Below are 24,631 nucleotides of genomic sequence, written 5' to 3' on the forward strand. Positions count from 1 at the left end.
TTTCTGGCCACCTGAGAGAGGGGCATTTTTCTGTGTGTTTCTTGGTTAAAAAGTTTTTTGTTTGATTTCTTCTGCTTGGTAATAAGCCCTGAACTCTGGGACTATTTTCCATTTCACAGCCGTAGCCTTCGTTTACGCTATGCGTGAGCATAAACGAAAGCTGTTTAGCCAATAAACATGGGAAAAAATCCCCCCTCTCTCAGGTGGCTAGAAAGTAGGTGTTCATTTTAAGTTAAATTTACATGGAAAAGTGATCGCCCACTTTTTGAAAAAGTAATTTCTTCATATCATAAAAACTATTTTTTTGCAACAGAAACGGTTTGCAGATTCGTTTTTAGCACACCGAAGTCTACAAAAAAAAATTTGTTATATACGAACGTGAGACGCACGGCCCTTAATAGAAAATTAAATAAAAAATCCGGGGGAAATAGTTTTCAATAAAAACAGAAAATGAATTCGATAGAAAAAAAATGGATGCTATGTTTTTTTTTTATTTTTCTGTGTGTTTCTTGGCTAAAAAGTTTTTTGTTTGATTTCTTTTGCATGGTAATAACCCCTGAACTATGGGACTATTTTCCATTTCACAAACGTAGCCTTTGTTTATGCTACGCGTGAGCATAAACGAAAACTGTTAAATATGCACTCGCGTACCAAACTGCCTTGTCAAAAAACCTTTAAGCCAATAAACACGGAAATAAATGCCCCTTCCCCAGGTGGCCAGAAAGTGGGTGCTCATTTTAAGTTAAATTTACATGGAAAAGTAATCACCCACTTTTCGAAAAAAAAATTTCCATATCATGGAAACTATTTTGGTACTCATTGGGCGTCGATTTCCATGGCGACCCGCAGAATTATTTAATGGTCGTTCGCTTAGTCCCCCCATAGTCAAGGCTAACGCATGTGCACGTAACATTTTTTATTTATTTACTTACGTGGCGGAGTTATACAACCATCACCCCCATGCGAATTTCTATACTGATAGGTTTTTTTTAATTTTTTCACTGGATTATGAAAAAAAATTGAAAAAAAAAAATTATTTCAACATTTGAAAGGGGTACTCACTTTTTAGTTACCACGTTCTGGTAAATCGGTCACCCATTTTTTTTTTTTTTTTTTTTTTTGGCTAAATACGGAAGTGTCTTTGGGAGATATAAAATGGTCGCATGTTGACGAAGCAATGTATCGGGAGGCGTACGGGATGGAAAATTATTGGTAAATTTCTAGATTACGTCCACCTCCTCAATTTTCTTTTAAATGACGACTTGTGATGGTTTTCGACTATGCTGAATACGAAAATCGCATTGAAAGTTTGCAGAAATAAGTAGTTATCAAGATATAAAAAGTTGTATTATGCATTGTAATCTTTGGCGGCCATCTTTTTTAGGCGCGTGCATTTGTTTATGGCGCGTGCGCGCGTAAAAAGATGGCCGCCAAAGAATACAATGCATAATATAACTTTTTATATCTTGATAACTACTGATTTCCGCAAAATTTCAATGCGATTTCCGTATTCAGCATACTCGAAAAGCTATAAATGTCGTAGTTTAAAGGAAAATTGTGGAGGTGGACCTAATCTAAAAAAATACCAAATTATTAAACATTTCGGTACTCATGCAGAGAGTGATCCGTGCTGAAATAATAATGTTATTATTTTAAAAGCCATTCTTAACATGGAGAGGGGAGGGTGTTTTGTGCCTATTCTGTACTTTAACCTTACAATTGAATAAAAAAAAACATATAAAACTTTAATTAAACGTGGAAATACGATTTAAAAAATAGCACGGATCACTCTCTGCATTAGCACCAACATTTCTCCAGCGTGTTAGTGAAATTTATAATACTTTTAAAAAAATTTAAAAAAAACCCCAAAAGTTTTGAAAAAAAAACAAAAAACCCTCACCTTTCATAAAAACAAATTATTTAAAAAAAAACAAAAAAACACCCACAAACTGACTTTTAACTAAATAAGTAAAAAAAAAAATTTTTTTTAAACTCGAAACTTTATTTTCATAAAAACAATAAAAAAAAGTCATGTTCAATCTATTGTTTTTTCTTTGAGAAACATATATTTCTGACTTACAAATGCGGTAGAGACTCATATTATTTTACTTTCTATGGTTTTGATATACCGCGTTTTTATTGGTTACAAAATGAGTGACTGATTTATCAGAACGTTGTAACTAAAAAGTGAGCATCACTTTCAAATGTCGAAATAATTCTTTCTTTTTTAATTTTTTTTTTTAATAATCTGTTTAATTAGTGTCCAATCAATAATAATCAAGTGAAAAAAAAAATTCCAAAAACCTATAAGTATAGAAAATACGCATTGGAGTACAACTACGTCACTTTCGCACTTACTTTTACAAAGATTATTTACGTTAACTCTTTTCATAAATAATTTTTTAAAAAGTAACTAAACCATTTATTGATAATTTGACACGTGTAAAACATTTATTTATTTATTTATTTATTTACGTAGGCTTAACTCTTTTCATGAATAAGAAAAGTTTTACTCTTTAAGAATAATCAAATGAAAAAATGCAGACAGTGATCCGCGCTATTTTTTAAATCGTATTTCCAAATTAAACTTTACTATATGTTTTTTTTTATTCAATTGTAAGGTTAAAGTACAGATTAGGTACAAAACACCCTCCCCTCCCCATGTTAAGAATGGCTTTTTAAATAATAACGTTATTATTTCCCCACGGATCACTCTCTGCATGAGTATCATAAAAATTAATACAAATAATACTTATCTCAATAAATGAAAGGCTCATTTCTACCGGAAATGAACTGGGGACAATCTCGCAGTTACGAAAAATATTGTAGTAAAAAAAAAAAAAAAAATCGTGCAAACCTTTTACCACTGGCAACGCCCGCTTCAGAGAGTGAAAGAAGAAAGAAGAAGAAGAGAATGGCCACTGCGTCTATTTATAGACTAGAGATCATGGGAAGAGTATACAAATAACTTTGGACGGTTTTGTCCTATAAAAAGCCTGTATTTGGGAGAGAGGGGGTCTTTTTTGTTTGGCAGAAGCAATTGCTGTCAGAAGTGCATTGGACTGCAGGATTGAAGAGTGAAGATTGAGTTGTGGGGTCATTGTATTTAACCACAAGCTATTTCGGCAAAGAACAGATCATGGAATCTGGGATGTTGAGATTGGGAAAAGATGTGATACCACCTTTTAGTGGAGAAGGTGATGTAGTCGGATGAATAAGGAAAGTAAAACTGGTGGCTAAGCTTCAACATGTGCCAGACCTTGCCAGTTTTATTCCACTTTTTTTGCAGGGAGATGCACTCGCTCTCTATCTTGAGATGAATAATGCAGAACAAGAAGATGCAGAACTGATAGAGATGCGACTCGTGACCGCCTTCACTGAGGGGCGTTTTGAGGCATACGAAAAACTGCAACGATTCAAGTGGACAGGAGAATCGGTGGATGTTTATGCTAATAAAATCAAAAGATTGGCTGGACTGGCGGGATATCTGGGAAGAGGGCTGGAACATACAGCCAAACTGGCATTCATAACTGGATTCCCAGACGATGTATCTGTGGCATTACAGCAGCTACCGAACATAGAGAGAATGGATGTCAGCAAACTGATACCGACTGCACGGCTTTTAGTCAGCAAAAGGGTCGTAGAAACTCGGACATTGGCCGCAAGTGCGCAAACTAATGAGACTAATAAGGGAAAGAAAGAATCAAGACTTCAGTGCTTTAGATGTCAAGGACCGCACCTAAAAAAAGATTGCACAGAGATCCCTAGGGCCAGGGCAACATGCTACAATTGTGGAAAATTTGGCCACATTGCGAGATATTGTCCTCAGATTCAGGGAAACGGGCAAAGGGGAGCTTCTGCGCCGCAAGCTACCCTAGCAATGAAATGAAGGCGCGATACTGGCCTTTTCCTATAATAGAAGTAGAGATGAATGATTCTGTAATGACTGCACTTGTCGATACTGGGTGCACCACTACTTTAATCAATTCCAAACTTTTGAAGGGATATGGAAGGAGCGGTACAGTGAAAGCAGTTGATGGGAGGAATATAGAATGTAAAGGAGTCAGACAAGTGGAGATAAAAGTCTGTGGAATGCACGTAAAGGTGAGAGCAATCTTGATGAATCACATCGTTGATGGGATCGACGTCATAATTGGATTGGACGTGATTAATGAGCTGGGAGGTGTAACTATAAAGAAAGCCAAAGTGAAGTTTGGAGATATACAATGTGCCGTGGCTGCCCATCAGCTGAATATTTGCAAAATCGAGGATAAAGACTTTGAAGAAAACTTCGATGGAGATAAATGGACAGTAAGATGGACATGGAAGGGAGAGCCTCCAGTATTGCAGAACAAAGTCCAATATTATAAAAACTCTCTGGAAGGCGATAAGAAATTAGAATTCGAGAAAGAGGTGGAAAGATGGATATCGGATGGTATTCTGTTACCATGGAAAGGAGAAAGAAAAGGCGTGTTGCCATTGATGCCAGTATTTCAGGCCAGAAAAGGGAAAGTTAGGCCAGTGTTCGACTTTCGTGAGTTGAACCGTTTTGTGGCGTGTCATACAGGGAGCGACATAATAGATGTGTGTGATGAAAAGATAAGAAAGTGGAGACAGTTGGTAGGAGGGACCGCAATAGTGGACCTTAAGTCTGCCTACCTGCAACTACATGTGGCAAAGGAACTATGGCAGTACCAGCTGGTCTGTTATAAAGGAAAAACCTATTGCCTAACACGATTAGGATTCGGACTTAATGTCGCACCAAAGATTATGGCAGCCATCTTAAAAACAGTATTAAAGAAAGGAAGTAGGACGAAAGAGGCCACTGATTCATACATTGATGATATAATAGTAGACGTAACGAAAATATCGACACAGGAAGTTGAGGAACATTTGAAGGGGTTTGGGTTAGCAGCAAAATCTCCGGAATCCCTGGACGGAGGAGCGGCACTGGGCCTTAAGCTTATGAAAAATAAGATGGGTGCACTAATGTTCAGGAGAGGCAACGAGATCCCAGAGATGGGAGGAGAAATTAGTAGGCGGGAGCTATTTTCGATCTGTGGTAAATTATTGGGGCACTATCCAATTGCTGGATGGCTGCGATTAGCATGCAGTTATGTGAAAAGAAGAGCAAATGGAATGGATTGGGAAGAAAAAGTTGATTGCAAAACCATGAAAGTGATGCAGGAGGTTCTAGCTGAGGTGAAAAAAGAAGACCCTGTTAATGGCGCTTGGCACATACCTGAAGTGAGCACAGGAGTCGTGTGGTGTGATGCAAGCAATGTTGCAACTGGCGTGGTTGTCGAGATTGGCGGTGTGGTGGCGGAAGATGCAACTTGGTTGAGGAAAAGTGATGACTTTAATCACATTAACATAGCTGAATTAGATGCTGTTCTAAAGGGTGTCAATTTAGCTATCAAATGGAGACTGACAAATATTGAAATAAGAACTGATTCAGCCACTGTACTCAGTTGGGTGAACTCTACTGTGGAGGAGAGTGGCAGAATACGAACAAAGGGTGCCGGAGAAGTGATAATAAAGCGGAGATTAGGGATGCTTAGAGAGTTGATGTCTGAATTGAAACTGCAAATAAAAGCAGTGTTTGTGCCTTCTGAAAGAAACAAGGCAGATGCGCTAACACGGATAAAAAAACAGTGGTTAATTAAGAAAGAGGAGGCGCCGATATGCTTTCTTGGAATTGGAGAAATTAAAGAGTTGCATGACATGCATCACATGGGAGTGGAGAGAACATTATATTTGGTGAGGCAAGTGGATCCGAATGTAAAACGGGAAGAAATTCAGATGATAGTAAAGAAGTGTGTTCGGTGTCAATCGATCGATCCTGCCCCAAATATACATAATCCTGGGGAAATTGGAGTTTTAACGAACTGGGCGAAACTAGCTATTGGCATAGCACACTACCGAGGGGGAGCGTACTTATCAATAATTGATTGTGGGCCAAGTAGACTGGCGATATGGAAGGAACTGCGAGTGGAAGCCGCATCTGCAGTTGCAACTGAATTAGAAAAGGTGATGCTTGAACGAGGTCTAGTAAGGGAGGTGATAATGGACAATGGCACTGTTGTTCGCTCAGAAATCTTTCAGACGATGCTAAAAAATGGAAGATTAAAAGTTATTACAGGGCAGCCTACAGACCTGGAGGAAATGGCATTGTGGAGCGACATCATCGGACCGTGAAAGCAATAGCTGAGAGAGGAAGAATATCGCCTGAAGAGGCCACATTTTGGTACAACATGTCCCCTAATGTCAGGCAAAGAGATGACACAGTGCCACATAGAGCAATCTTTAATTACGAATGGAGGCATCCTAGAGACATGTCACCGGAAATTAATGATCAAGGACCAGCCAGAATCCGAATAGGAGAAGAAGTTTGGGTGAAACCGCCTAATGCCCGATGCACAACGCAGTGGGGAAGAGGAGTGATAACAGGAGTGCAATCCCCAAACAACTTAAGTGTCAATGGAATGCCACGACATGTTTTAGATTTAAGGCGTGTGGTCCATTTAGGTGATGAGGATGGTGGTACTGAGCCAGGGAGTGATAAAGATGAACCGGTGCCGATGCAGAGACCGCAAAGAGAACGCAATGCGCCGATCTGGACACGGGATTATGAGATGTGAATGATCTTTAATGATCATGGGGGCGTGTAGTAAAAAAAAAAAAAAAAAAAAATCGTGCAAACCTTTTACCACTGGCAACGCCCGCCTCAGAGAGTGAAAGAAGAAAGAAGAAGAGAATGGCCACTGCGTCTATTTATAGACTAGAGATCATGGGAAGTGGGAGAGAGTGGGTCTTTTTTGTTTGGCAGAAGCAATTGCTGTCAGAAGTGCATTGGACTGCAGGATTGAAGAGTGAAGATTGAGTTGTGGGGTCATTGTATTTAACCACAAATATTTTCATTTATAATTTAATATTTTTATAATTCGCAATGTTAAATTATTTTAATAACATGCAAACATTCTTTGACTTTAAAAATAGATTTTCTGAAAATTTCAATTAAATTGGTAACGTCGAAATATGGTTTTATTCACTTTTAACGAACCAAATATTACATTTATATATATATAGATATATATATATATTTCCTTTATAAATTTATATATAGCGTTGCAGACTGTTTCGTTGTATTAGAACTCTTCAACGCAGCTAAACTCGCACGCATCCTGAGATCGAACCTACAACCATCTAGTTGATAGTCGAGATTTTTACGCTCCGACCTATAACATCCGTGCTTGGAAACAATATCTTCAATTATCTATTTATATAAACATTTGACCGTTCGATGTGTTTGTTCAGCGGGGCTTCCGGCGTTGCCTAGTCATAAAATACGTTTTAATATATTTTAGTTTATGTAGAATTTATATTTCTTATTAAAGAGCCAATTAAATATTTATTATTATATTCTACTCCATATATTATATTAGTAATTTCAAAGTAAAAAAAAAAAAGATATATGATTTGGTTGCCATCAGATAGAATAAAAGCCAAAACATTTAATCCTCCAGCATTAGTCGCTACCGTTTCAGCTATCATCAAAAAGATAAAAATAATAGTAAAAAAAAATGACCGATTTTAATGCATAAACATATATTTGCGTGCGTACAACAGCAGTTTAAGTCGACTTGTGCCTGCTGAGTTCGTTTTTTTTTTCAATTTTGACACCTTAGCAGCTATGTACCGGCTTCTATATATATTAAACAATGGTCCATAGAGAATGCAATCATTTCATCCACGTCACGACGCTCCACGACCTTGCGTCTTGGGGGAGATGCAGTTTGAAAAAAAAATGGAAATAGACAGACACACATACATACACACACACACACACACATATATATATATATATATATAGAGAGAGAGAGAGAAAGAAAGAGAGAAAGAAATAAAAAAGGAACAAACCAAGTTATTTGTTCATCAACGTTTCCTCTTTATTTCGAGACTTCCTCTGGATGAATTAAATTTTAAATACGAAATGAATAAAGACAAAACGTTGATGAACACATAACACACACACACACACACACACATACACATACTCTCTCTCTCTCTCCATATATATATATATATATATATAGAGAGAGAGAGAGAGAGAGAAAGAGCGAAAGATTGGTCTTCATTAAAAAGGTCAGGATATTACAAATAAATACACATTGATTTTGAATATGTCATGGCAGATTATGTTAAATATAATTGATACCCAGACAACGCTGGGTAAATTCGCTACTTTCTTTTAATCGAATGTGTTTATATATTTTCACTTTTATTCAACCCAAACAAATCATGTTGCCACCGAGACATAAAAGGATACTGTTATTAGCGACAAGATCTAAATGGGGTATCCTTACTAGTGTGTTGTACAGTAAGATGTTAGTTCAGATTACATTTATTTTTGTGCACGTTGGTTACAATCGAGGAAAACATCAAATATTTCTAAACACAAATGGTCCGAAGAATGAAGCTATTAAAATAGGATGTTTCCTAGTATCTGGAGCGTCTACAACAAGGGACGGCAACCTATGACCTACGGGCTGGTTACAGTTCACGAAGGCATTTTGAGCCTGATTAGCAATGATTATTTTTAACATTAGAAACGAGGCTTTCGAATTGAACAAAAGGCCTACTGTTATCTTTCTCTGATTCGCTCGACAAGATTTGGATACTATGACCATAAAACACGATCAAAATCCAATCACCCCCATTTCTACGTAAAAAATATTCAAAAATAAGCATAAAAAACACTGAGTGTCGATTTGTCTGACCAACATTAGGTAGGACATTTTCAAAAGGACAATGTTGTCTCGGTTTGCTTTCTATTTCATTTCGTCAACAGTGACCCCCCCATTGCTTACCCTTGCCAACTACTTATTTAAGTTGCTTCAATCTTTCAATTAACAATGTTTTTCTCTTTTCAACAACAATTTCCAACGTACACATCATAATTTCATTCATTTCGCATTGGGTTTTTTTTTTTTGCATTCTCAATATCTATTTTCATTATGATTTTAAATACATAGGTTAAAAGTTTTCTGCATATGTAATTTTTCGTTTATTTTTTGTTTTTCTTTTATTAATAGCCTTTATTCGGTCAGAGACAACTCATTATAACGCGACCTGTTCCACGGAGTCGAATGAGTTGTCGACCTATGCTCTATAGCAACTTTTCCAAACCAGAGGTTCATTAAGAGCTTATAAAATATCCCTTCAAAATAACAGTGATAAATAGGCAGAGAGTATTATGCCTTTATACATAGACATAAAGGCATTTTTTCAGGAGTTTGTCAAACATAATCTTTACCAGCATGGACGCCAAGCGTTGTCCGGTCGTAAAATATGCTTAAATATGATATTTTAATTACGCAGATATCGTATATATTATAATAGGGTCAATTATTATAGGGTCGATTCCAGTAAAGCAACTGGCCTTGACAAAAGAGCTTGAACCAGAACTAGCTCCCAAACTTACAAAGCTGTTTAAGCGTTGTCTTAAGGAGAATTGCTTCTTGGCACCCTGGAAAATCTCATCAGTATGCTTCGTATTTAAGAATTCAGGTGATCGCTCATCTCCCTCTCAATACAGACCAATCAGTCTCCTGTGCGTCATGAGTAAGTTGCTGAAATCTGTGTTAAATAGAGAAGTAATCAACCACCTCAGCAAATATAACCTCCTTAGTGACATGCAATATGGTTGCGTTCTTGTAGATTTACAGCGGATGTGCTAACAAATATATCTAATAGAATTAGCGAATCTCTCAACGGAGGCTTCCTTTCTAGGGCAATTGCCCTTGACATATCAAAAGCTTTGATTATGGCAAAATCTACAGTGACGGAATAGCTGGAAATATCTTTTCAATTATTACATCATTTCTCTCTGATAGGTTCATAACAGTAGTGGTTGATGGGTAGAAATCAGAAGCTCACAGTATTAATGCTGGAGTCTCTCAGGGGTTCATCCTGGGCCCAATGCTCTTCCTGATCTACATCAATGATCTTCCAAATCACATCCTAAGACCATTCATGGCCGTAAACGATGAGGTTCTCTCTGCTTCTCTCCTCTAATCTTGATTACGTGGTGCAATGGGGAAAGAGGTGGCTAGTTAATGTTATGCATCCAAAACCAAGCTTTTATCTTTCCATCATCAACGCTCTGGTCCCCGTCTGGTATCAATTGAAATGAATTGCTTTCGTCTTAGGGAGGCTACACGTTTTGACAAACTTCTAGGTTTGACCTTAACTTCTGATCAAATCCGTCGCCAAGGCTGCTAAAAAAATGATGTGATTGTTCTACCGCTCTAGTAAATATCTCACTGCTAATGCAATTCTCTACCTGTATAAAAGCCAAGTACGTCCACGGATGGAATACTGTTGCCACATCTGGACAGGAGCTGCTAGAAGCAGCTTATTCTACCTTGACAGAGTTCAAAATAGACTTCGTAGCCTAGTAGGGGATGCCCTTTTTTCTTCCCTGCAATCCTTTTCCCACAGAAGAGACGCTGCGAGCCAGTCTCTGCTGTATCGTTATTTTCATGTCAAGTGCTCGTCTAAGCTCCAATCTATGGTACCCCCTGTCCTGAATTTCACGAAAACACTATTAATGATTTTCCCCATAGAAAAAGTAGGAAGAAAGAAAAAGAAATAAATTTTTGATACACTTCCTGGCAAGCAGTCAAGGCGATCAGAAGATCAAACTCTGCTCCAGGTAGTCAACATAAATGAAGCTACGCCTTGGTGCGTACGAAGTACGCACCGACGAAAAACTAAACTGAGCAAACTTGTTTACAATGGACAAAGGATGTTTGATTATATAACATTTAAATTAATCTTAGTAAAAATTGTATTGTCCGAAAGACTTTTGCGAATAGACATTTCACTGATTAACTTAAGGAGCGAAATATGCCAATGCAGCATAAGGAAAACAAAATGCCACAGAGTTATGGATGCGTGTTTTTGAACATGATGACGCCAGGCTAACCAATACACCAAGAACGAAAAACTAAAATAACGAAATCGGCCGAAGAAATCCCCCACAAAAAGAATGAACTGTAAGTCTTCTCTCTCTCTCTCTCTCTCTCTCTCTCTCTCTCTCTCTCTCTCTCTCTCTCTCTCTCTCATACGATGAATTTGTTCTACACTTTTTTGATGTTTATTAATATATTTAACCTCTCAGCATTTTTAGACATTATTGTAGGACCCATCATCTTCATGATTCGTTTTTTTTTTTTTTTTTTTTTTGGTTTAATCGCACTTTTTTCCCCCTCATAGTCTATTTTTTTTATATAAAAATGATTTAAACTTTAATATTCGTATTTGGGTTACGCTGCTTCCACTGTGCTGTTCATTAGTCCACTCTATTTTTCGAGTTTTGAAAGCGTACCCCATCCTTTTCTATTCGAACCCAGAGGATCTTTTCTCTCCCCACCCCTTAAGTATTTTTGTTTTATTTTGTTATGTGAGCGCTTTTACGCAGTCCCAATGTGGGGCGCGATCGTAACAAAAAATGCATAATAAAAACAGTTTGTTTCTACATAACGAAACGGATCTGTAAAAAATGTACCGAGATTTTAAATTGCTGGAGAAACTTTTTTTTGTAAACTAAATATTTGTAATTTTGGAATGTAACTATGCTGTTATCATTATATATATATATATATATATATATATATATATATATATATATAATAAATTTGGGCTTTTTGTGTATTGATATTCATATTAAAAGCCCTTTTTCTATTTAGTTTTTTATTTGCTTCTCCACTGAGCAAATTCGGCACAAGGCCATTTTTTATGTGGAGAGTGAGGGAAAGGGGACCAGCTCCCCCGAGAGGGAACTGGATAGTGACAATTGGTATGAAGGGTTTCATCTACATTGACCAAAACTGATTGCTCAAGAGCAATGGTCTGATATGTGAGGTTGCCCCCACATATAGTCTTTGATTTCAGTACCTGCCGGAACAGATACGACACTTTGATGACTGAAAAAAAGATCTTGAGGGCTAAGAAGAAAAAAGGTGAACCCTTTTTCTGTTTATTTTAAAAGAAAACTTAGTTATATATAGGTCGTAGAATTGCATTCATTCGCAAAAAATCTAGCCAATTTGCATATTCTTTTAAACATTAATTTTAATTAATTCCCTATTAGCTTTTTCGGTTTTCTTTTTTGTTTTTTTTCTTTTTTTTTACACGGTGGTCACCACTTATCAAGGCCCGGAAGCTACTCGGGGATAAGGGTTATTGCAAGTACAGTACGTTAGTGTTAGATTTAATGAAGTGTTTACTTAAGAGGGCGGTTCATTAGGAATTTGTTAACGTTGGACTTGAAGACATCCAAGTTGTAGTCAGGTGGGAAGTAGGCAGACGGAACAGTGTTCCACAGGCGTGCAGTTCTAAGAAAGAAGCTTTGTTCATGGAATCCACGTTTTGATTTAGGCACAGATAAAGAGTGGGGGAAATTTTTCACAGTGGATTCAGCTAGACGGGTGTTTTTCGTGAAAGATTAGCGAGGGGGGGACCAGAGATTGGAGTTCAGACGAGCACCTGCCATGGAAATAACGATAAAACAAGGATAGGCTCGCAACGTCTCTTCTGTGGGAGAGAGGTTGCAGGGTAGAAAAAAGGGCATCCCCCACTAAGCCACGAAGTCTATTTTGTACTCTGTCAAGGCAGGATAGGCTGTTTTTAGCAGCTCCTGCCCAGATATGGCAGGAGTAGTCCATCCTTGGACGTACTTGGCCTCTTATGAGATGATCATCTTTATTAACTAATACATGTAATTATATTCATGCAGATACTCTTCATGATTTATACTTGCGTAATATTTGCGTAAAAAGGTTATAGTAAACCCAAACAGTTTTATATATATATATATTTATGTATGCTTATATATATATATATATATATATTTATATATATATATATTTATATATATATATATTTATATATATATATATATTTATATATATATATTTATATATATATATTTATATATATATATATTTATATATATATATACATTTATATATATATATATATATTTATATATATATATATTTATATATATATATATATTTATATATATATATTTATATATATATATATATATATATATATATATATATATATATATATATATATATATATACTAGCTGTACCCGGCCACACGCGTTGCTGTGGTTCAGTTTGTTAAAATGGAACACATTCCTCAAGAAAAATTGAATTTTGTTCGTTTATTTACTTTTATTATTTTTTTGCAATTTTTTTAATCAATAAAAGTTGTTATTTTTTCTCCCCCAAAAATATTAATTTTTTACCATAAATTGTTAGATGAAAGTCGTTTTTTTCAGGAAAACTTGCACTTCTTTTTTAAAGAAATTTGTCAGGGAACGTTTCTCTTTCAAAACGGAATTTTTATTATAAAAAGAACAGATGAATGCTTTACATGAACACTGTAAATAGTTATGTGAAAGTAGAGAAAAATTTGATTCTTTTTTCAAGAGAATGCACAAATCATTTTTTTAACAGATGTTCAGAAAATAAACAGAAAAATACTTCAATCATTAATTATGCAACAAAATAAATACAATGTTCATTTAGTGTTTCAACATAATGCTTATAAATTACGATAAAACTTGCTGAGTATGTGCTGTTTTACGGTTGTTGTAAAAATGGAACGGAAATTTAAATTTCGCTTCGTTTTAATCTTTCTTAATTTTTTTAATTGTGCCCCCCTCAAACGAATATAATCAAAACAGTAACATTCAACAATTGTACTTTATGCATATAAAACACAAAATATTTATTAAAAAAAAAAACGTAATAACGAAAGGGAAATAATTCCATTTTTAAACGAAAAAGTCAGTTTGGTATATCTTTTTGTTATTTTTACATAAGTCCAGCTTACCATTCACATTGGAAATGTCGACATTTATAGGTTGTAGGGTACGTTTACAACGAATAAACACTCCAATCTAGTAGATGTATCAGAATTTTTGACACCCTTATCACGAAACTGCGAATAAAATATAAAAATCTCGTAATTTCTCTTTTAAAAATGGGTTGTTTATTTTCTTTATGGATTATACTTCCAAAATAAACTAATAAAGTTGTTTTAAAAGTAATAGAAATGTTTTTTTTTATTTTTTTTTTAAAAACTAATGAATTTTATGAACTCAATATTTTTCAATCTTTAAGCTTTTTATCTAAATTTTTCTATTGATTCTATTTTTACGATATTTTCAGGGTCAATGTGAAATTTTATGCCCTTTCCAATAAACCGAATATAATATTTTAGACACACGTTGTTTTTTTTAATTCACGCTCCTCCATTTTCAAGTGTCTATTAAAAACTAAATAATTAATTTACTCACCAAAGTTTATATATGACAAATTGAATAATAATAATAATGGTCAATAAGTAATATATTCAAATTTAAAACAAAAATGTAGTGTTTTTTAGAAATTCACCTGTAAAGTTCGAAGTTTAAAACCTGTTTTTTTTAAACCACGTTGTTTGTTTTTTTCTTTTGTTTTTGTTTTTTTTATGAAACCTTGGTCCTTGCTCCTTTAATTGAAAAATAAATTAGGGCTTGAATTACATTTTTCAAGTAGTTATAAGCTTGGAAAGACAGGGGGTAGAATAATTCACGCTTCCCATTTTGAAATGTCTATTAAAAAGTAAATAATTTACTCACCAAAGTGTTATATATCACAAATTGAAGAGAAAAGGTCAATAAATAATATATTAAAATTTAAAACAAAAAAGTAGTGTTTTTTAGAAATTTACCTGTAAAGTCCGAAGTTTAAAACCTTTTTTTTTTTTAAAAAAACACGTTGTTTGTTTTTTTTTTTTTTTTAATGAAACCTTGGTCCTTGCTCTCTTAATTGAAAAAAATTAGGGCTTGAGTTACATTTTTCGAGGAGTTATAAGCTTGGAAAAACGGGGTGGAATTATTCACTATTTTTCATGAAATTTCTGACACACCTACCAATCTACCCATGTTAAGAACGGCTTTCGGAATAGACACCCCTAACCTTGCCAGCATACCCGAAAAGCTATAAAAGTTGATGTGTCGAATGTGAACGATGAGTTGGACGTAATGTAAAAATGTACCGAATTTAAAAGGGAACGAAATTCAAATTTCCGTTCCATTTTTACAACAACCGTAAAGCAGAGCATTCTATGCAAATTTTACCTAACTTACTGTATTAATGCTATATTTTTAAGCAAAAAAAATATTTAGGTTTGGCTATAAATTCCTAAACTCATTTCATCCTAAATAATTTAGGTGACTGAAATAGGAATCTAATTGAATCTTTAATTTCCTGAATAGTATGCGAGAATTCATTTTTCTTCGAGTTATATCGAATTCATTAATACGGACTTTAGGGTTTTTTTTCGTAATGTTACTGTAAAAATTATGTTTTATTGTTACAAATTACGATGCTTTAAAAAAAAGCAGAAATAAATTCTTGCGTTTTTTATTTACTACTGAAAACCATAACTTTAGTAAAGGTATTTTTTGTTTAAACAAAATAAAATATTTTCACTAAGAGTTAAGTAAAAATATTTCATTATATTCTGCGATCATTATTTGAAAAATACTGCAATTTTCATTAGAATTCGTTAATTTCCTGATTTTTGGTGAATTTTTAAGTAAAGGGAGGGGTCAAAATGTGTATACACTTTGAGCGTCGGCATTCATTTTATCTGTACCTACGATTTTTCGATGAATATTTGATATGAAAGCGACTATGTGTGGTTAATTTAAATTAAATTTCAATCACGTGGTTACATTATCAATAATCATGTGATTAAACCCATTGAAAATTTACCGATATTGTAAACACATTCTGTTTACATTAAGCCTGTAGTGTTTTTTTTAGTGATGCAGTATTGGCAACTGAGATTTAAAAAAACCCGCGAGATCAGGAGAAAGAAATGTCCAGAAAATCGCTAGATTTTTAACTTTTATCATCTTAAATTTTCAAAAATCACTAATTCCCCCCCCCCAAAAAAAAACTCCCTATTTTAACTTCCAACCATAAAAAAGTTATAAATATAGTATATTCAATATATAAAATGTTCCGTGTTTTCTCACTATATTTTCCTGGAATTATATTGAAGTGGTTAGCTCCCGTATTTTATCAGCTAGTTTTACCTGTTTTTTCAGAGAGGGTATTTTTTATTTTGCAGGAAACAAATCATAAACTCAAACTTTTTATAATAAAAGTTAAATTGAAATATACTGCAAATTAAACATCACAATAATGGTGCAACATATTTTGAAATTAGAAAAATAAAAAACAAAAAAACTTTGTTTTAGCATGTTAAAAGTATTTAGGTTGGTAGATAATCAAATTCTACTGTATTGATATAATTTTTTTTTTTGCTGTTGTTTCTTGCTTTTTACAATTTTCGACTAAATACTTCTAAATTTCGTATTTTAAACTAAACTTCGAAGGTTGAAATGCTCACCCCCACCTTAAATGTACTTGAAAAAATCGATTTTATAGCGAGATTTAAGAATGGTTAGCCGAAAAAAAGGTGAAAAAAAAACAAATAATCAATAAATAATTGTTACCAAATGCAATAAATGCTACTTTTTTTTTACTTACATGAATGAATTTATTTTATGTTTTAAAGTATTTTCAAGCGCTTGCGGGTGTGTGGGTGCGAAATATCTCCAGATTTTCTAGAATTTCCCGCTAGATTGCAAACGAAATCTCCAGATCTAGCAGGATAACCGTTAAATTAGAAACACTGGCCACGTGACAGGAAGCGGTAATAAATAATTGTCCCCAAATAAAAAAATGGCCTATCTGTACAGAGAAACCCACCTATTTATCATAGAAAAATTAAGTATAATGTTATAATTAAAAAGAAATATATAAAAACACACATGGATATAGTAAACATATTATACCAAAACGTAGAAGCCATCCGTCCAGTGGTTTTTTAGACAATTAATTGCGAACGAACCAAGAGTTACATTATATATATATATATATGTATATATATATATATATATATATATATATAGACCAAAGACTGACAGAGGGGTTTGGTAAGCAACTTTTTAAAAACATATATATATATATATATATATATATATATATATATATATGTTTTTAAAAAGTTGCTTACCAAACTCCTCTGTCAGTCTTTGTATATATATATATATATATATATATATATATATATATATATATATATATGTGTGTGTGTGTGTGTGTGTGTGTGTGTGTGTGTGTGTGTGTGTTTAAAAAGTTGCTTACCAAACTCCTCTGTCAGTCTTTGGTCTACAGACATGAAACTTAATATATTCCAACCCATGTGAAATTTTATATTTGGGTTTCAGCCGGGGAAAAATGATGCAAAAGTGTAAAAAAAATTTTTTAATGAAATTTGCCAGGTGACGGTCGAACGACGGCATGCATAACGTAATAGCTATTGGTTCATGTTTTAATTTTTAGCCTAGAAGCAAACATGTCTTCATAGCTCCGGCATTAATGTCAAAGGAAAAAGTAAATCGCAAACTGAAATTTTCGGTTTTGATTCTCAGTGATGGCGCACTAGTCATTTTTCTTAAATAACTTCTTAAATCATTATTATATATTGGGTCCAATATAATACAATAATAAATACGAAATCTGCACTAATCAAATATCATATTTGGGCGTATTTTACAACTGAGCAGTGCCGGGCGACCTTCCAGTGTATATATATATATATATATATATATATATATATATATATATATATATATATATATATATATATAAGGTTATGGCCCTTTAGGCTGTGATCATAGTGTAGTATCTGTGTTAACTGTGGCAAGCAGGGCCAAGGGCCAAAACATTCAAACATTATTATTATTATTATTATTATTATTATTATTATTATTATTATTATTATTATTATTATTAATGGATTTGGGCGACGGCGGGTCACTGGATCAATTATCATGAATAAAAGAATAAACAATTAAATTGGGAAAAATGATTGACATGTAAATCGCAAAAGGAATGTGAAAATAGAAAATAGATGTAAACAGTATTCTTGGGTTTGCATAAACAAATAACTAGATTGGGGACATTAGGTTGGTCTGAGACGCGTAATGATGTGACATAAAGAAACACATGATGTATGTAGATTTGGGAGAGATTCTAGGAGTCGTTAGCTGGATATCGGAGAGAACAGACGACCAAGATGACGTGAGAAGCGGCGTCACTTCGGACTGCCAAGATGTAAGAACGTGTAATCTCTGAAAATGCTGGCCAGATCATAAGAATAAATGTTTGTAAATAATTAATGTATGTGTTGTTTTATTTACATCTGTTAAAAGAACTGTTTGTCTACAGCTGTTTCGATACGTGCACGTTAATCGGTTTCTGTTAGCACTGATGCATAAATGTTAAAATATACACACTAGACGATCAACTAAAAGATACAACGTATATGCATACACGCATTTACACGTACACGAATATACGGACGATAAGATAACCCCAACTATTAAACGTGTACGCCGTTCACATACAACATATGACACGTTTTATAATATATCTCGATATACAACATGTATATATATATATATATATATATATATATATATATATATATATATATATATTCCTAATTAACTGAAGAAAGGATTCAGTTTTTACGCATTTGAAGTAGACGTCAAAAAAATATATTGATTATTTTTTAAATCGTCGAAAAAATCCCCCCCCCATTTTTCTTCTTTTTTTTTACGTAAACCGGTTATAAAAAGAAAAATATTGTTTGTATTATAACTGAGAAAATAAATAAGATTGTAAAGTAGTTTCGAATGTAGAATTTCCTAGAGACATCACTTTTAATGAAATGTTTGGGGAACCCTGCTTTACAAATCCAGTAAATTAATCGGAGCGCATTCCGTGCAAGTACTTGTTAAGCAATCAAAGGGCTGTAATCTTGCGGCGATGGGACAGGGGCCGGAGCTAGAGCTGGTGTGACGTTATTACTATTTTCAGCCAAACAATTGCCAGCGGGAGACTGTTCGTTTGCATATTAATTAAGACGTTTACAATGTCTGGCATTCAATGCTTCTCGCGATTGTGCTATTTTTAGCTGCTGTATAACTAGTTCAGTCTTTTGTAGCGAGGACCAAATGTCAGGAGATCATTTATTATTTTTAACGGCTTATAGAATCGGCGACTTTATTTAAGTCACCGAAAGAAAAGTCTTATTTTAATATGGAAGACAATTGAGTTTTATTTTTAAAATGGTGTGTCGTGTTACGCAACAAGTCATACCGGTGCCATGAAACTCAGAACTACTTGTTGCAAAGTTGGAGTATTAAAATCTACACCGGTTTTCTAACCACACTTAGATTGTGAGGAGGAGGACTCGTCACCCATCAAGACAATTAACAACACCTGGCAAAAACCGATTGACCCATTTTGTTTTTATCTTCCGTTGGCTCTAAGCAAGCGACCCAAAGAAGGAAGCTATTAGAATAGATAATCTTCTGGCATGAAGTGGATATAGTAAAGGGGTGGAATTTTTGCGGTTAGTCGGGTGAGTCAAAGGTATGTGCATTAAGGGCAACAAGTGCAGTAAGTTCATTGGAGCATGATCCGTGAAAGCACAAGATCAACAAAAATCTGGTAGATAAACTATCGAAACCCGATGAATCAATTCTTTTTTAAAACATTTTAGCTGCAAACAATGAATGCTACCACTGAAGCGTAAGGGCCTCCTTTTTTAGGGACGATATTTGTATATAACAACGTTGCAGGACTCAAACACAAGTCGTTTATTAATGTTTTTCTTTCTCCTCGCCTCGACACTAGCTTAACCGTCTCTTGTCGTCGTCCATCTCGCCCGGTGTAAGCTTTTCTTCTCCAACTTCATGCTGGCATTAGCCATCCATTTCTCGCCTTGGATTTTACACGTACATCTCCTTCGAGGCCGACTTTGTTTCTGCCCGACCACATGGTGTCTTTTTTTTTCTTTTTCTTCAGATGCAAGCCCGAGCACTCTTGCCAATTTGTATACGCGTTCAAACGCTGTTCCTGCTGCTAATGCAATCGCTTGTTCTCCATCTTTCGTCTGTGGCTGATATTTTCATACGCGCTCATATGCGCTCTGTTACGTGGGTAGTTGTATAATAACGTGTATGTTCACATTACATTTAAATTTCTACCAGTTGCTACAGTTGGATAAATAGGAGTTTCAAACGTAAGCGGCCTTAAAAAGAAGTCGTTGGAGTAGAAAATATTTTGGCATATTAAAGGAGTTGAATTTTGCATTGTCAGGTGAGTTAAAGATATATACATTGAAGGCAACAAGTTCATCGGAGCACATTCTGTGAAAGTACATGTAAAACAATCACAGGAATGCAACACTTCAGCGATGCAAGCAAGTCAACAGCAATTTGGTACATAAACTATCAACTATCAAAGTGCATACACTTCATTAAACACATGTTGCTGCAAGTGAAAATTTTATATATTTTCCAACCGTTTTGCCACACAATTCAATATAAATCACTATTTACCGATGAACGGTCCTTTAATAACTGTTTCGAAATGTATTGCGCTTTCGACGCAATCCTCTGCCTGTATATGAGCCAACTTGTAGTTGACAGTTTCTGTTTCATATGGACGGTTATGCGTTATGAAACAGTCGCTGTCAAAAATTGAACATTTGGCCATGCTGAAAGAAATAAATGGTAAGATGGACAACATTAAGACATTTGGAATACAGACATTTTGCATTTATTTGGATATGCTCTGTAGTTACATTGAGCTTCATAAATTAAAAGATTTCGTATAAATAACGGGTTAAATATAATTGAATAAGCATATTTTTCCATAAACACACACACACACACACACACACACACACACATATATATAAGATAAGACACTGATAGAATTCAGATTATTATATATATATATATATATATATATATATATATATATATATATATATATATATAGGCGACACTGATAGAATTCAGATGAAAAATCCTGATTGAAGTAATACTTTCAAGGTGATCCTAGCCAAAAAGGAAAAGGAACGACATTGGACTCCTTCCGATAATGGATTACCCAGGTTGTATCAACTTTTCTTTTCGTATAATTTTCTCCATATAATTATCCACAACCACTCAAAAAACTATTTTCAATAATTGCGCTGAAAAGCAAAATAGCGTCCATTCGCAGCTGAACATTTTGCTAAATGCATTTTATTTCCTCTGATGACATGCGCCATTGTTGAAAATCCATGGATTAAGGAAATTAAAATAACCCCTTCTATATATTCCTCTTGTCAAACAATAAATTCTTAATTCGAATATATGTCTCTATATGTTGTTTTTTCAAAATTTAAAATTTAACGACGAAACTTATATATATATATATATAAAATTATTAAATAATAATTATTCTTATACTTACAGACACTAGTCTTTCATGTTTACGCAATCATCAGTGTAAGGGAAACAATTCCTACCGGTCATAAGATTCAAAACCAGCAACGAAGCCACCTTTCGCAGGATTTGCTAAGCCTTCACCTCAGAGCCACCAAACAATTACCAGGGGAATAAAGAGAATTAGGAACTATTAAACGCTGAATTCGGACGAATACACTTTGACAATCTAGAGTGTTCGCACGACCGGAAGCCGAGAGCATTGCATAAATTGTATTTGATTGCCTTAGATATAATTCCGCAAGCAGTGCCCATCCTTAAGTATTTTAAACGGGCTTGATAATTATGATTAGATAATACGTTAAAAATATTCAAAGATAAAATCCAATGAATAAAATGAGTTTTATATAATAGTGTTCAATCATAAAGAATGAGGTGAACTTTTATTCATATTTAAACTAGCAGGACCCATTAACCGGAGTTGCCCGATGGTAGCATGCCTTCGCGTAAAAAATTAAATTGCTGCTGTTGTTGTTGTTGTTGTTGTTGTTGTTGTTGTTGTTGTTGCTGCCCAACCCAAACTCCTTATATTAAGAACGGCTTTCGGAATAAACACTCCCAACCTCCCTGTTTTTAGAACGGCTTTCAGAATAGACACACCATTTTCTGAGTGGTGCCCGTAATGTAAGTTTGATAATGACTGTAAAGATGCCCACGCACAAATACTATGAAGGAACAATAAAATTTGATGGTGGCAGTGTCGGTCGGCCCGTGCGTACTAATCGGGTGGGCAGTGTATGATTCAGAGTATGCTTCAGGGTATGGTACTTTTGTTGACAAGACTGGAGTTTAGGTGGAAAAATACTCTCGAACCCTCTATCACTTAAAAGTCCCCTGAACGTTACTATGTAAACATGTAAACTGTATATCAGAAAGTGGCAGTTTTAAATAAGCAAAAAAGAAGCAACATACAGAGAGGTTTTTCTTTAAATAATAAACAATTATTTATTTTTACCAATATATACAGAATTTTGTTTATATTATAAACTACATAAAAAGAACACTTTATAATTTGAAAACATGTAAACATTTTTAAATTTTAATTTTAGACAACAGAAACAGAATTTTTATAATTTTGACAGGAATATTGTTCACAGACATTTTCCCAAATAAAAATAAAATTGGGAAATTAGGCCGGAACAATGCTTTTTTTGTTTTGTGACCTATTTTACATTAAATATAAAAAAAAACAGTGTTTAAAGTACGAACAAAGATTTTTTTTTAAATATGATTACCTAAAAGATAATACAACTGAGGAAAATTAGGCAAAAACAATGTATTTTGCTTTGTGACCTATTTTCGTTTAAAAATAAAATCAAAATATTTAGTAATAGTTATTGCCCAGGCGAGCCATAAGGAAAAAAACATAAAAATTAAGCAACCCTCTTTACAAAATGAAAATAGCAGCGAGTACCCGTGCGATCACAAAAAAATAACTGCGGTAGTCAGGCTCGAACGTATAACGCGAAGAGGAAAAGGAGGTGTAAAAAGAGAACGCTTTATTCAACTAGGCTACGGCGAACTGACAACCGTAAGAGGATTCGAAATAACGCATTTAAAACGTACGTATCGCGAGGCGTGAATGACTGTAAAAATGTCAACGTATACACTGACCGCTCCTTGCAAAGAACGACCCGCTTAACGGTCAAAGCAAACGATACCGATTTTGTCAGTGTTCGTTTAGTGTGTCAAAAGCTGATAAAAGTATATAGGAAAAAGCTTTTATAAATCAAATGTTTTAGACAGTTTAAAGGCTTCAAAATCACACAAAATCCGAGTCTCGACTGTAGTAATAGCGTAATCGATTATTTTATTACTTTATTTAGCGTACATAGAATTTTAGTCAATCGTATTAAAAAAGAGAGAGAGAGAAAGTAATGGCTAACAGCATGTGACATCGGGAAATGTATGGAATATTTAAAAAAAAAATTCCATTTTCACCCCAAATAAGGCAAAATGTAGCTTTGACGTAGGAGGCTACTATAAGGGATATAAGTTACAGGGATGCTCTGCAGGGAGTTGAGCAGCAAGATGTATTTCACATTACACTTGAACTTTTGCATGTCAGTGCAGTTGGGAATGCAGAATCCCGGAAGTGAGTTCCAAAGTTTAGCAGTTCTGGGGGAAGCAACTATTGAAGTAGAATTCTTTCTTATCTCTACGATGTAGGTGGGATTTTGCTGCTTGTTGTTTTTGTCGGGGGTATTTACGTCGAGGAGGTACAAATGCTTGTCGTTCGTCGTAGCATTCACCATTAAAATACTTGTAGAACAGGCAGAGGGATGGAACATTTCGTAAATGGGTTGAAGCTCAGATGACAGTTCAGGAGCTACCAAGTTGACGACTTTCTTTTGAACCTTGTCCAAGAGTGAGAGACGAGTAGCAGAGTCACCAGCCCAAATGTGACAACAGTACTCCATATATGGGCGTATGGTGGCCTTGTGGAGATACAGAATACTTTCAGGCGTAAGTAGCTTTCTAGCACGGTAGAGAAAGCCTACCTTCATCGCAGCATCTCTAGCAATGGTCTCATTATATCTGTTCCAACTCATCCTCCCTGTGCACGTTAGGCAGAGGAGTTTAAAAGAAGTACTTTCAGGTAATGTATTGTTAGCCATTGCTGATGGTGGTTGAGAAGGTTTTCTGTAATTATTGAAGGAAACAAGGTTAGTCTTGGCAGCATTGAATGTTACCATCCATTTATGTCCCCATTTCACTACATATTGGAGGTCTTCCTCTAGTGTTTCTGTCATTTCCTTTAGATATGTGTTCATTTGTTTTCCCCTCGTGCCTGTTATAGAGCGTAGTGTCATCAGCAAATATACCCATCTCAGAGACAATTTTATCAGGAAGGTCATTTATCAATATTAGGAATAATAAAGGTCCGAGGATAGACCCCTAAGGTACTCCCGCATTAATATCATATTGTTTAGGACAACCTGGACTCTTCTCTTACTCAAGAATGGTTTATGTTATGTATATAAGTATATGACCAGATAATAAGGATGCAACTCCATATTTGTTCAAAATGCAGAATACCTCCCTGTGTTGACTGGGAGCAGTGGGAGTAGTTTTTATTTAAAGGTGAAAAATAGTAACTTCTTCTACTATTGATGGTTGCCACTGTGATGCTGTTG

This window comes from Euprymna scolopes, chromosome 30 (genome assembly GCF_053919585.1).
Source record: "Euprymna scolopes isolate OS-2025 chromosome 30, ASM5391958v1, whole genome shotgun sequence".
Lineage (NCBI taxonomy): Eukaryota > Metazoa > Mollusca > Cephalopoda > Sepiida > Sepiolidae > Euprymna > Euprymna scolopes.